At 44.4% G+C, this 13729-nt stretch overlaps 1 protein-coding gene across 2 annotated transcripts in view; it reads right to left on the bottom strand.

Annotated features, from left to right (window-relative positions):
• The window catches only part of FGF1 (fibroblast growth factor 1), a 224014-nt gene that overhangs the window by 179375 nt on the left and 30910 nt on the right, over positions 1-13729 (bottom strand). The window contains exon 1 of one of the 2 annotated variants that reach the window (XM_077473116.1): positions 1025-1150. The exons of the other annotated variant lie outside the window; for it this stretch is intronic. The gene's annotated coding sequence lies outside the window, so the exon portion shown is untranslated. Of the gene's footprint in view, positions 1-1024; positions 1151-13729 lie in introns of those variants that run through there. 2 annotated transcript variants of the gene reach the window in all.

Here is a 13729-nt window from a genome sequence, read left to right as displayed (position 1 = left end):
CAGATTTTCTGACAACTTTGTCCGACCGTGTGTATGCAACAGTTTCGGACAAAATCCGCCAGAAAAAATCAGTCGGACAAAATCCAACGGATTTGGTTGTCAGAATGTTCGACCGTGTGTACAAGTGCTTACAGTGGTGGAACTCAAGAACCTAGTCGCAAGTGTGACTGCTGCGACCCTGGTAATTCCGCCACTTTATTGCCCCAAATTCATGAAGCACATGCAACACTTTTGACTCTGACAGTAACTTGTGCACAAAATTCCTAAATGTGCCACTTTTCCATCGTATGTAGATATTCACCAGCACACCGAGGACTATCAATTTCATCCAAACCTTTTTTTTATTCAAGAAAGATCACGTCACAAAGTGGTGCAGTGAAACGTTTCGGAGCCACGCAGGATCACTTCGTCAGGCAATTGTGTCCCATTCAATGCAACAAATTCAAAGTAAAATACTGACTCTCTTTTGGCACACAAAGATAAACTGGCATAGCCAGATTTTGCCAAAGTGTCTTGTGTGCATTCTAAAAGTGGCGCAGCATGAGTCTAATTGAGGTGCAAGTTCTCGACAGGTACATGAATTTGGCACATTCCTCACCAGTTTTAGAACACGTGAGAGATGCTTTAGCAAAATCTAGAATTTCCAGTTTGTGGATGCTCCCATTTTGAACGACAATCTTATGTGAACACAGGTGTAGCACAGGAGACAAACGACCAAGCTTTGGCTTTGTTTCTGTGTTTCTTGAGCTGCCTGTGTGTGCTGCTCTGGATGTGGCTACACATAAGCTTGTAGCTCAAAACGTAAGCATGTACAAAGTGGAAAATTCTGGCGAGACGTCAGTTGCTGACAGGCAATGGTAGGGCAACCAGATACATGTAGTCGAGAATCCAGCTGGGGGAGAGTATGAGGAGCTAAGCACAAAGGAGAAAAATTAAATAAAATAAAAATAAAAACAGCAAGAGCTGTTCTCACATAAATTAACATGTAAATAAAACGTTTTCTTTAGAAACGTATAGAAAATACCTGTAGCTGGAACATGTCATCTTCACTTTTTGCTGTTACATCTGAGCTCCCATTTTCATTTGGTATAACAACTGTTTTATTATAGGTACTGGAGTTCCTGGTTATGACGGCTTGTATTCCCATGAAGAGATCTGCAAATTCAATGAGAACTTGTACATACAAGGAAGCGGCTAGGAAGCTGCTGGAATGTGATAAAACATGTTTCTTCCGAATTCCGTGTGAGCTTTATCTTTCAGTGAATGAAGGGTTATGACTCCATATAGTGCTTACAGCTGATATACAAAGGAAAAATGCATTCAAATTTTATTTTCACACAGACCACATTGAGGATTTTTTCCAATGAGACCCAAAGTGGTTGTAAAGGCACAAGTTTTTTTTTTTTTTTTATCTCATAGAATGCATTAGGATAAAAAAAAAAAACTTCTGTGTGCAGAAGCTGACCCAGCGCCCCTAATACTTACCTGAGCCCCATCTCTATCCAGCGATGTCCGCGAGTGCCTCGGCCATACAGGACTCTCCTCCTGATTGGCTGAGACAGAGCAGCGGTGCCATTGGCTCTGGCTTCTGTCAATCAAAGTCAGTTAGCCAATCAGGAGAAAGAGAGGGGATGGGGTCGAACCGCAGCTCCAAGTCTGAATGGAGGCAGAGAGCTGTGACTCAGGTCGGAGGGGCCCCTTAGCAAGCTGCTTGCTGTAGGGGCACGCGACAGGAGGGAGGGGCCAGGAGCACCGAAGAGAGACCAGAGAAAAGCAGGATCTGGATTCCCTGTGCAAAACCACTGCATAGAACAAGTAAGTATGATATCTTTGTTATTTTTAGAGACTTTACAATCACTTTAAAGCTGAACTCTGGGGAGAGCAAAGGTCTAAACACAAGAGACATTAGTGTTCTTTCTTAAATCTCTGTGTATTTCCTTCAGATCTGTGCAAACATTTTCCTTGCCTCCGTGCAGGAGCTTCATGCAAGGGCTCCTTCACACAGACTTTGAAAATAGTTGGTTGGGTCGCGTTTTCAACGCTTCCTGAACGCCTCAATCAATGCCACTTGAAATTGTTAAAATAGAGTGTTCCCACCACAGCGTGTTGCTGTGAGGCAAAAATAACGCTGCCTGCAGAGTTTGGCATGCAGTGACATTTTGTAACTGCCTCCATTCACTTCTTTAGAAACGCACCACAACTGCATCCTAAACTCACTGTAAATGCACTCATGGTGTTTACAGTGTAGTTGCAAAGTGTCAAAAGTAATTATTTCCCATTTTTGCCTTGTAAAAAAAACAAGACACAGGGCGTTTGAGAAATGTTGCCTGACACAACATGAACACCTTGTACAACACATCCTAAATGCTCATTAACACTATAGGTGCGTACATATTCTTTTAGGCTGCTTTAAAATTTAAAGCAATTGTGAAACAGTACTAATAAAGACCTGTCACTGCTGTTCTCTCTCCTTGTGCATCCTCCTGCACTTTTCTAGGGTAGAGGGTTAGAAAGGAAGTTCAGGTACTTTTGGAACTGCAAAAGATATGAAGTCTCTCACTATAGAAATCCAGAGAATTACCGTTCACAACTGGATTCTCACAGCTACCGGATAGACCTCCTCTCACTAGGCCTGGCAGCCGATAGAGTGTTTAAGTAAAGCAAAGTCTCTGCCACAGACTTGAATGTAGAACACTCGAACAAAGTCTCTGCCACAGACTTGAATGTAGAACACTCGAACAAAGTCTCTGCCACAGACTTGAATGTAGAACACTCGAACAAAGTCTCAGCCTCAGACTTGAATGTAGAACACTTGAGCAAAGTCTCTGCCACAGACTTGAATGTAGAACACTCGAACAAAGTCTCTGCCACAGACTTGAATGTAGAACACTTGAGCAAAGTCTCTGCCACAGACTTGAATGTAGAACACTTGAACAAAGTCTCTGCCACAGACTTGAATGTAGAACACTCGAACAAAGTCTCTGCCACAGACTTGAATGTAACTGAGGGACTTAGGTAAATTTAGAGAGCTATGATACGGCACCAGTATCTTGCAGCTGGTCCGGTGATACCGTATGAGTGTAGATCCATAGTGTCCTTCAACTGAGCCACCAGGCTCCTTCTGAGAAGCCAGCCTCATGCATGGCCTTCTCCCGAAGAGTCCTCCCCTGGGTGCTTCTCCAGTTGCTGGGCCTCTCCACAGATGAGACGGCACCAGACCACTTTTGAATCCTCCTCTCAGTTACTTTGCCTCAGGCTATCCAGCCCCGAGACTCAGAATTGGATGGATCCGCACCCCAGGCCATGAGGGTCATGGGGGCTGGTCAGGAGGACCAGGACCAAACAGATAGAAAGATCTTCTGGACCGGAACCCAGAAGCATGTGATCTCAGTACCTTAAATACCCTTTGACAGAAGGCACCACAGGATGACACACCCACTGGGCTGGTTCCGAGAAAGAATTGCAGTCAATACGCCTAGCTAAACTGCTTTCTCACACTTGACAGCAGTGACAGCGACGCCTGTGGCCAAGGAGAACCCAGTGCGATCCAGCTAGACTGGCACTGAAACCATGATTTGACATAATTAACCCTAAAACCCAACTGTAGTTTTAGGAACATTAAATTGAAAAAAACGCATAGCGCGTGCTCATCAGGAGCCGGCGCTACATCAGTATGGATCAAAATGTCTGAGGAATGTTTCCAACACCTTGTTGAATCTACACCACAAAGAATTAAGGCAGTTCTGAAGGCAAAAGGGGGTCCAACCCAGCACTAGCAAGGTGTACCCAATAAAGTGTATATATGGTTGTTAAGGAATACACAGTGCCTTGAAAAAGTATTCACACCCCTTGAAATTTTCCACATTTTGTCATGTTACAGCCAAAAACGTAAATGTATTCTATTGGGATTTTATGTGATAGACCAACACAAAGTGGCACATAATTGTGCAAGTAGAAGGAAAATGATAAATGATTTTCATTTTTTTTCCCCAAAATGAATAAGGCCTCTTTCACGTGACCGATCTATTCAGGCCCACCTGTCAGTTTTTTAGGCAGACCTGAACGGATGCTTCATAGAGGTCTATGGAGCGTTGGATGTCAGCGGTGACATGTCCGCTGACATCCAACCCAATCCGATCCGAAAAGTGTTAGGCCGCGTACACACGCGCGGACTGTTGGCCCAACCTTGTCCGCTGAACAGTGTTTGGGCGGACAGTCCGCTCGTGTGTGGGCTTTCAGCGGACAGTTTCAGCGGACAGTTGGACGGACAAGGTTTTACGGAAATTCCGAAAAACTGTCCGCTGAAACCTTGTTTCAACGAACAGTCCGCCCGTGTGTAGGCTTGTTCGTCAAACAAAGTTCCGCGCATGCTCAGAAAGGATTTTCAAGCCGAAAGTTATAATGCAGTGTATAGGACGTCGTATTTTGCGTCCCGTCGTACGTGCCGTTCACGTCATCGCGCACGGTTTCAGCAAACTGTTCGTTCGTCGTGTGTGGCCATGTCCGTCCATGCTAAGTTTGAGCGGACTGTTCGCTCAAACTGTTGGACGGACAAAGTTGGGCCAACAGTCCGTGCGTGTGTACGCGGCCTTACAGGGGAAAAACCTACTTTTCCATCCGTCATCAGATCGGATGACGACGGACCCTACGGTCCGTCCTCATCTGATCCGCCATAGGGGAGAGCGCCGATCTGACAGGTTCGTCCCTGTGCAGTGTGCAGAGACAGACCTGTTATCTCCCTCTCAGCGGGGATCGACGGAGCGAACCCCACTGAGCAAGCGGATGTCCACAGGGCGCATCATCATGGATCCGCCCCGTGTGAAAGAGGCCTATCTGAAAAGTGTGGTGTGCATTTGTATGCAGCCCCCTTTACTCTGATACCCCTAACTAAAATCTAGTGGAACCAATTGCCTTCAGAAATCACCTAATTAGTAAATAGAGTCCCCCTGTGTATAATTTAATCTCAGTATAAATACAGCTCTTCTGTGAAGCCCTCAGAGGTTTGTTAGAGAACAAACAGCATCATGAAGGCCAAGGAACACACCAGAGAGGTCAGGGATAAAGTTGTGGAGAAGTTTAACCACTTCAGCCCCGGACCAATAAACACCTTAAGGACCAGAGGTCTTTTTCCAATTTCGCACTGCGCTGCTTTAACTGGTAATTGCGCGGTCATGCAATATTGCACCCAAACGAAATTTGCGTCCTTTTCTTCCCACAAATAGAGCTTTCTTTTGATGGTATTTGATTGCCTCTGCGATTTTTATTTTTTGCGATATAAATGGAAAAAGAGCGAAAATTTTGAAAAAAAATGATATTTTCTTCTTTTTGTTATAAGAAAAATCAAATAAACTAAATTTTAGTCATACATTGAGGGCAAAATGTATTCAGCCACATGTCTTTAGTAAAAAATATGTCAATAAGCGTATATTTTTTGGTTTGCGCAAAAGTTATAGCGTCTACAAACTAGAGTACATTTTCTGGAATTTACACAGCTTTTAAATTATGACTGCCTATCTCATTTCTTGAGGTGCTAAAATGGCAGGGCAGTACAACCCCCCCCCCCCCAAATGACCCCCTTTTGGAAAGTAGGCACCCCAAGGAAATTGCTGATGGGTATGTTGAGCCCATTTAATATTAATTTTTTACAAAAAGTTGTCACTAAATGATATATTGCTCACACATGCCATGGTTATATGTGGAATTGCACCCCAAAATATATTCCGCTACTTCTCCCGAGTATGGGGATACCACATGTGTGGGACTTTTTGGGAGTCTAGTCGCGCACGGCACCCCGAAAACCAATCACCACCTTCAGGATTTCTAAGGGTGCAAATTTTTCATTTCACTCCTCACTACCCATCACAGTTTCGAAGGCCATAAAATGCCAAAATAGCACAAAACCCCCCAAAATGACCCAATTTTGGAAAGTAGACACCCCAAGCTATTTACTGAGAGGCATGTTGAGTCCATGGAATATTTTATATTTTGCCACAAGTTGCGGGAATATTACAAACTTTTTTTTTTTTTGCACAAAGTTGTCACTAAATGATATATTGCTCACACATGCTATGGGCATATGTGAAATGACATCCCAAAATACATTCTGCTGCTTCTCCTGAGTACAGGGATACCACATGTGTGGGACTTTTTGGGAGCCTAGCCGCGTACGGGACCCCGAAAACCAAGCACTGCCTTCCGGATTTAAATATAAAATGCTTCCAAAAAACTGTTAGCGATCGCAGGGATCAGGCCTGACTCTGCGATCGCTGCAGTTATGTGTTTAGTGTTTTGTAAGTGACATTGATCGATCGATACTGCACTTGGGTGGGCTGGGCAGAGGGGCAAAACGCAGGTGCTAGCAGGTATCTGGGCTGACCCCGCTAACAATGCGTCCCTAAACTGCTGGGGACGCTAGTATAGATCTGATCAGATCAGATATTGATCTGTTCAGATTCTATACCACTATGGGAGGTTTATGCTTTGCGTGTGGGTGTTAGCGGTACTGGCACTAACCTAGCGATGCCTGGGGCGACGCAGACCCTGACCCTAAAACCTAATTGATAACACCCGCCGGGTGATCAGGGGGTTAAACCTTTATTGGGTAATAAATGGTGAGTGCCCTGATGCTATAAAAAGCAAACTAACCAGAGTCACCCGTAACACTTATACGGTGTTCAGTGGTGAAAGGGTTAACTAGGGGCAATCAGGGGGTTCAAATTTTTATTAGGTAGTATATGGGGGTCCCTGGCGCTATATAAAAACCTGACGGGGAACCTAAATAACTAACTGGCTAACCAGCGTCACCAGTGACACTTATACTGTGATCGCTGGTGAAAGGGTTAACTAGGGGCAATCAGGGGGTTAAAACCATTATTGGGTAGTATATGGGGGTACCTAACGCTATAAAAACCTGGCGGTGAACCTAAAAAAAAAAAACTAGCTACCTAACGACACTAGTGACACTAATGCAGCGATCAGAAAAACGATCGCTTAGTGACACTGGCAAAAGGGGGTGAAAGGGTTAACTAGGGGCAATCAGGGGGTTAAAACCATTATTGGGTAGTATATGGGGGTACCTAGCGCTATAAAAACCTGGCGGTGAACCTAAAAAATAACTAGCTACCTAGCAGCACTAGTGACACTAATGCAGTGATCAGAAAAACGATCGCTTAGTGACACTGGCAAAAGGGGGTGAAAGGGTTAACTAGGGGCAATCAGGGGGTTAAAACCATTATTGGGTAGTATATTGGGGTACCTAGCGCTATAAAAACCTGGCGGTGAACCTAAAAAAAAACTAGCTATCTAGCGACACTAGCGACACTAATGCAGCGATCAGAAAAATGATTGCTTAGTGACACTGGCAAAAGGGGGTGAAAGGGTTGACTAGGGGCAATCAGGGGGTTAAAACCATTATTGGGTAGTATATCGGGGTACCTAGCGCTATAAAAACCTGGCGGTGAACCTAAAAAAATAACTAGCTACCTAGCGACACTAGCGACACTAATGCAGCGATCAGAAAAATGATCGCTTAGTGACACTGGCAAAAGGGGGTGAAAGGGTTAACTAGGGGCAATCAGGGGGTTAAAACCATTATTGGGTAGTATATCGGGGTACCTAGCGCTATAAAAACCAGGCGGTGAACCTAAAAAAAGAACTAGCTACCTAGCGACACTAATGCAGCGATCAGAAAAATGATCGCTTAGTGACACTGGCAAAAGGGGGTAAAAGGGTTAACTAGGGGCAATCAGGGGGTTAAAACCATTATTGGGTAGTATATCGGGGTACCTAGCGATATAAAAACCTGGCGGTGAACCTAAAAAAATAACTAGCTACCTAGCGACACTAATGCAGCGATCAGAAAAATGATTGCTTAGTGACACTGGCAAAAGGGGGTGAAAGGGTTGACTAGGGGCAATCAGGGGGTTAAAACCATTATTGGGTAGTATATCGGGGTACCTAGCGCTATAAAAACCTGGCGGTGAACCTAAAAAAATAACTAGCTACCTAGCGACACTAGCGACACTAATGCAGCGATCAGAAAAATGATCGCTTAGTGACACTGGCAAAAGGGGGTGAAAGGGTTAACTAGGGGCAATCAGGGGGTTAAAACCATTATTGGGTAGTATATCGGGGTACCTAGCGCTATAAAAACCAGGCGGTGAACCTAAAAAAAGAACTAGCTACCTAGCGACACTAATGCAGCGATCAGAAAAATGATCGCTTAGTGACACTGGCAAAAGGGGGTAAAAGGGTTAACTAGGGGCAATCAGGGGGTTAAAACCATTATTGGGTAGTATATCGGGGTACCTAGCGATATAAAAACCTGGCGGTGAACCTAAAAAAATAACTAGCTACCTAGCGACAGTAGCGACACTAATGCAGCGATCAGAAAAATGATCGCTTAGTGACACTGGCAAAAGGGGGTGAAAGGGTTAACTCTAGGGGCAATCAGGGGGTTAAACCTTTATTGGGGGGGGGGGTAGGGGGCTACCCTGGACCTAACACTAACTGACCTGACAGTTTTTACTGTTACAACTGACACTGAATGCAGTGATCAGTAAATAAATGATCAATGCAATCAGTGACACTGTGACTGGTGGGGGAGGGGGGCGGGGGGATCGGGGGGCGATCGGGGGGGGATCGGGGGGGGGTTTGTGTACCTATGTGTACCTATGTGTTAGAGTAGTGTTTTGGTGCACTTACTTTTTGTCTTCTCCTCCTAGTCCGGTCAAAAAGACCGCCCCGAGGAGAATGACATCACTTCCTCCTTCCTGTGTATACAATACACAGTGGGAGGAAGCTTCTCATTGGCCAGGAGCGATCCAGAGGGGGTGGCCAGAAACCAACGGCCATCCCCTCATCACGGATCGCTCCTGAAGCGAACCGGACCGCCGTATCCAGCGGGAGGGGGTCCGATCGGACCCCCCACCCGCTGGAAGGCAGGCACGTACATGTACGTGCTTGTGCCTGCCTGTGTCATTGCGATGACGTACAATGGCAATACGGTGGTCCTTAAGTGGTTAAAGCAGAGTTAGGTTAAAAAAATATCCTAAGCATTGAACATCTCACAAAGCACTGTTCAATCCATCATTCGAAAATGGAAAGAGTATGGCACAACTGCAAACCTAACAAGACATGGCCGTCCACCTAAATTGACAGGAAAGGAGAGCATTAATCAGAGAAGCAGCCAAGAGGCCCATGGTAACGCTGGAGGAGCTGCAGAGATCCACAGCTCAGGTGGGAGAATCTGTCCACAGGATAACTATTAGTTGTGCACTCCACAAATCTGGCCTTTATGGAAGAGTGGCAAGAAGAAAGCCATTGTTGAAAGAAAGCCATAAGAAGTCCCGTTTGCAGTTTGTGAGAAGTTATGTGGGGTACACAGCAAACGTGGAAGAAGGTGCTCTGTTCAGATAAGACCAAAATTGAACTTGGCCTAAAAGCAAAATGCTATGTGTTTAGGAAAACTAACACTGCACATCACCCGGAACACAGAATCCCCACCGTGAAACATGGTGGGGGCAGCATCATGTTGTGGGGATGCTTTTCTCCAGCAGGGACAGGGGGGATGGTTAGAGTTGGGAAGATGGATGGGGCCAAATACAGGGCAATCTTATGTAGCACCACCCCTGCAGTAGCTATTTAAGTTTGTTCAGTCCATTACTCTTCCTCTCAACTCCCTTAACAGTTTCAACCCCCTCTGGCACACCTGGAAATAGTGTAAGTGCAATAACCAATGAGAAACACACACGTTATGATAAAACCCAGAAATTGTCTTTACTGCAATATTTCTGTGGAAAAGTAACAAAGAATAACAATATATTTGTTCAAGGAATGCAATGGGAGAGCGATAACTAAGGTTATGAGCAATATAGCTTAATAATATATTCAGGCTACTTTCAGGGGATTCAAACCCTAAGAAAAACCCCAAAAGCAGACCACACTTACATGGCAAATAAATTACAATCTGGCAATCCGTATCAGATTGGTTACCTTTACTCAGGTTGGCTCTATTAATCCAGGCAGGAGGAGAGCAGAGGAATGACCCTCTTTATGTCAGGCCTCTCTCTTATGTCCCCTGACATCACAGGCCCAAAAACACTTTATTCAAATCAACATGTAATGTCTTAACTTCCTAGATAAATTGTCCCACACACCCGCTGCATATACAGAGTCCTGAATATGTGTGTGGGTCTGTATGGCACTAGAAGCTTTAGTCCTTTTGAAAAAACAGATAAATCTTTGTGTCTTCAGCTAGCCACTTTTGTTCAAAGACAAAGAATTAACGCTCTAAGGTAATGATTCTCCCAAAACAGCTGTCTCCACAATCCCACAGGGTGCTGGCTCTGTTTGCAACAGGAACTGAAGTAGAAAAGATGTAGCTGGATAGCCGCACTCTGAATTATTCAACTTTATTTCAAAAATATAATTAAAATCATAGCATCTAGGCTGGTAAAATGACTAACTGCACAGCCGCTGACATGTTTCACACCGAACACGGTGCTTAGTCATAGCTCACTTTTGTTGGTGCACTTAAACTCCTGAATAGCAGGGCTAAACAACACAACTTTCCCCCGATTATCAAGTAAAGAAGGCAGGATCTTTCTCAACAAGGTGGAAAGACAATGGTGTCTGTATACAATGTCTCTGGAAATGGATGACCTTATCCTTTAGCCCTGTGGCACTACAAGTGTCAGCAAGATGACTAACAGCAATGATGTCTGTATACAGTGTCCCCTTTATGCTTTGCTTCCTGATGGTAATCACTCTGCTGACAAGATGTGAGGACCAAGAGTCATAGCTGGCATTAGAAGGAAACAGTATCATTGCAACAATGTTGCAGAGTGTCTTTTGATACTGCAGGTAATATAGCCAGCTCCCTGCTACAATTAGAAGAAAACCTGAGTGTGTCAAAGACTTGAGACTGTCCTTCCAGCAGGATAACGACCCCAAACATACAACCAGACCTACAATGGAATGGTTTCTATCAAAGCATATTCATGTGTTAGAATGGCCAAGTCAAAGTCCAGACCTAAATCTAATTGAGAATCCGTGGCAAGATTTGAAAATTGCTGTTCACAGATGCTCTCCATCCGATCTCACAGAGCTTGAGCTATTATGCAAAGAAGAACGTTAAAAAATGTCACTTTCTAGATGTGAAAAGCTGGTAGAGACATATCCAAAAAGACTGGTAGCTGTAATTGCAGCGAAAGGTGGTTATTTAATGTATTGACTCAGGGGGGCTGAATACAAATGCACACCACACTTTTCACATGTTTATTTGTAAAAAAAAAAAAAATTCCTTCCACTTCACAATTATGTCCCACTTTGTGTTGGTCTATCACATAAAATCCCAATAAAATATACAGTATCTCGCAAAAGTGACTATACCCCTTACATTTTTGTAAATATTTTATTACATCTTTTCATGTGACAACACTGAAGAAATTACAGCTTGTATAACCGTGTAAATTTGCTGTCCCCTCAAAATAACTCAACACACAAACATTAATGTCTAAACCGTTGGTAACAAAAGTGAGTGCACCCATAAGTGAAAATTTCCAATTTGGGCCCAAAATGTCAATATTTTGTGTGGCCTTATTTTCCAGCACTGCCTTAACTCTCTTGGGCATGGAGTTCACCAGAGCTTCACAGGTTGCCACTGGAGTCCTCTTCCACTCCTCCATGGTGACATCACAGAGCTGGTGGATGTTAGAGACCTTGCGCTCCTCCACCTTCCTTTTGAGGATGCCCGCAGATGCTCAATAGGATTTAGGCCTGGAGACATGCTTGGCCAGTCCATCACCTTTACCCTCAGCTTCTTTAGCAAGACAGTGTTCCTCTAGGAGGTGTGTTTATGATGTATATGATGCTGAGCATGTTTGCTCAACTTTTTTGATCGACCATGGCAAGGCCTGTTCAGAGTGGAACCTGTCCTGTTAAATCGCTGTCTGGTTAGTTTGGACCACTGTGCTGCAGCTCAGTTTCAGAGTCTTGGCAATCTTCTTATGGTCTAGGCCAGGGGTAGGGAACCTCGGCTCTCCAGCTGTTTTGAAACTACAAGTCCCATGAGACATTGCAAGACATTGCAAGACCCTAACAATCACAGGCATGACTCCTAGAGGCAGAGGCATGATGGGATTTGTAGTTTCAAAACAGCTGGAGAGCCGAGGTTCCCTAGCCCTGGTCTAAGCCATCTTTATGTAGAACAGGGGCCTCCAAACGTTCCAACCAAAGGGCCCGTTTACTGTCCTGCAGACTTTATGGGGGCCGGACTGTGGCCATTGGGAGTAGAAAAGTTCCTGAGGTCAGTGGGAAAAATAATGCCCCATCTTTTGTATCAGTGGGAGTAATTGTGCCCCATCATTGGTGTCAGTTGTTGGAATTGTGCCCAAACGGTGTCACAAGGAGGAATTGTGCCCCAATCATTGGTGTCATTGGGCCCCATTGTTGGTGTAATTTGGAGGAATTGTGCTCCATCATTGGTCTCATTGGGAGGAATTGTACCCCATCATTGGTGTTAGTGGGAGGAATAGTGCCCCATTATTGGTGTCATTGGGAGTAATTGTGCTCCATCATTGGTATCAGTGGGAGGAATAGTGCCCCATCATTGATGGCATTGGGCCTCATTGTTGGTATCATTGGGAGGAATTGTGCCCCAACATTGGTATCATTGGGAGGAATTGTACCCCATCATTTGTGTCAGTGGGAGGATTAGTGTCCCATTGTTGGTGTCATTGGGAGGAATAGTGCCCCATCATTGATGTCATTGGGAAGAATTGTTCCCTTCATTGGTGTCAGGGGGAGGAATATGCCTCATTGTTGGTATCAGTGGATGAAACAGTGGCCCAAGGGCCGGATAAAAGCAAGCAAAGGGCCGCATCTGGCTCCGGGACCACAGTTTGGAGATCTCTGATGTAGAGCAACAATTCTTTTTTTCAGATCCTCATAGAGTTTTTTGCCATGAGATGCCATGTTGAACTTCCAATGACCAGTATGAGAGAGTGAGAGTGATAACACCAAATTTAACACAACTGCTCCCCATTCACACCTGCGACCTTGTAACCCTAACGAGTCACATGCCACCATAATGGAAAATTACTAATTGGGTCCAATTTGGACATTTTCACTTAGGGGTGTACTGACTTTTGTTGCCAGCGGTTTAGACATTAATGGCTGTGTGTTGAGTTATTTTGAGGGGAAAGCAAATTTACACAATTTACACAAATTTACAAGCTGTACACTCACTACTTTACAGTGTAGCAAAGTGTAATTTCTCCAGTGTTGTCACAAAAGATTTAATAAAATATTTACAAAAATGTGAGGGGTATACTCACTTTTGGGATACTGTATTTACATTTTTTGGTTGTAACATGACAAAAAAGTGGAAATGTTCAACAGGTATGATTACTTTTACAAGGCACTGTAAATAAATGATTTTTTGTTCCTGCCATTTCAGGAAAAAAAAAATAGCATAAAATACCGTATTTATCCCTTTATCCTTTTTCCCTCTAAAATCAGGGAGAAATCGGGGGTGCGTGTTATACGCTGATCCCCCGCTGTTGCTAATGCTTTCTGCCGCTCTCTGCGGCTTCCGTGTATTTTCGGTCGTACTCGCCCATTCTCGGCTATCTTCAGCTGTTCTCGGCTATCTTTGTCCGCACTCGGCTATTCTCGGCCGCACCCGGCCATTTTTGGCGGCTATCGGAAAGCCGAAAGCAGCCAAGAA

This window comes from Lithobates pipiens, unplaced genomic scaffold (assembly GCF_037356315.1).
Source record: "Lithobates pipiens isolate NorthernLeopardFrog02 unplaced genomic scaffold, aLitPip1_a1.2 Scaffold_8, whole genome shotgun sequence".
NCBI classification, from domain to species: domain Eukaryota; kingdom Metazoa; phylum Chordata; class Amphibia; order Anura; family Ranidae; genus Lithobates; species Lithobates pipiens.
The sequence above is the reverse complement of the archived record's forward strand: the minus strand, read 5'-3'. Positions and strand labels throughout refer to the sequence as shown.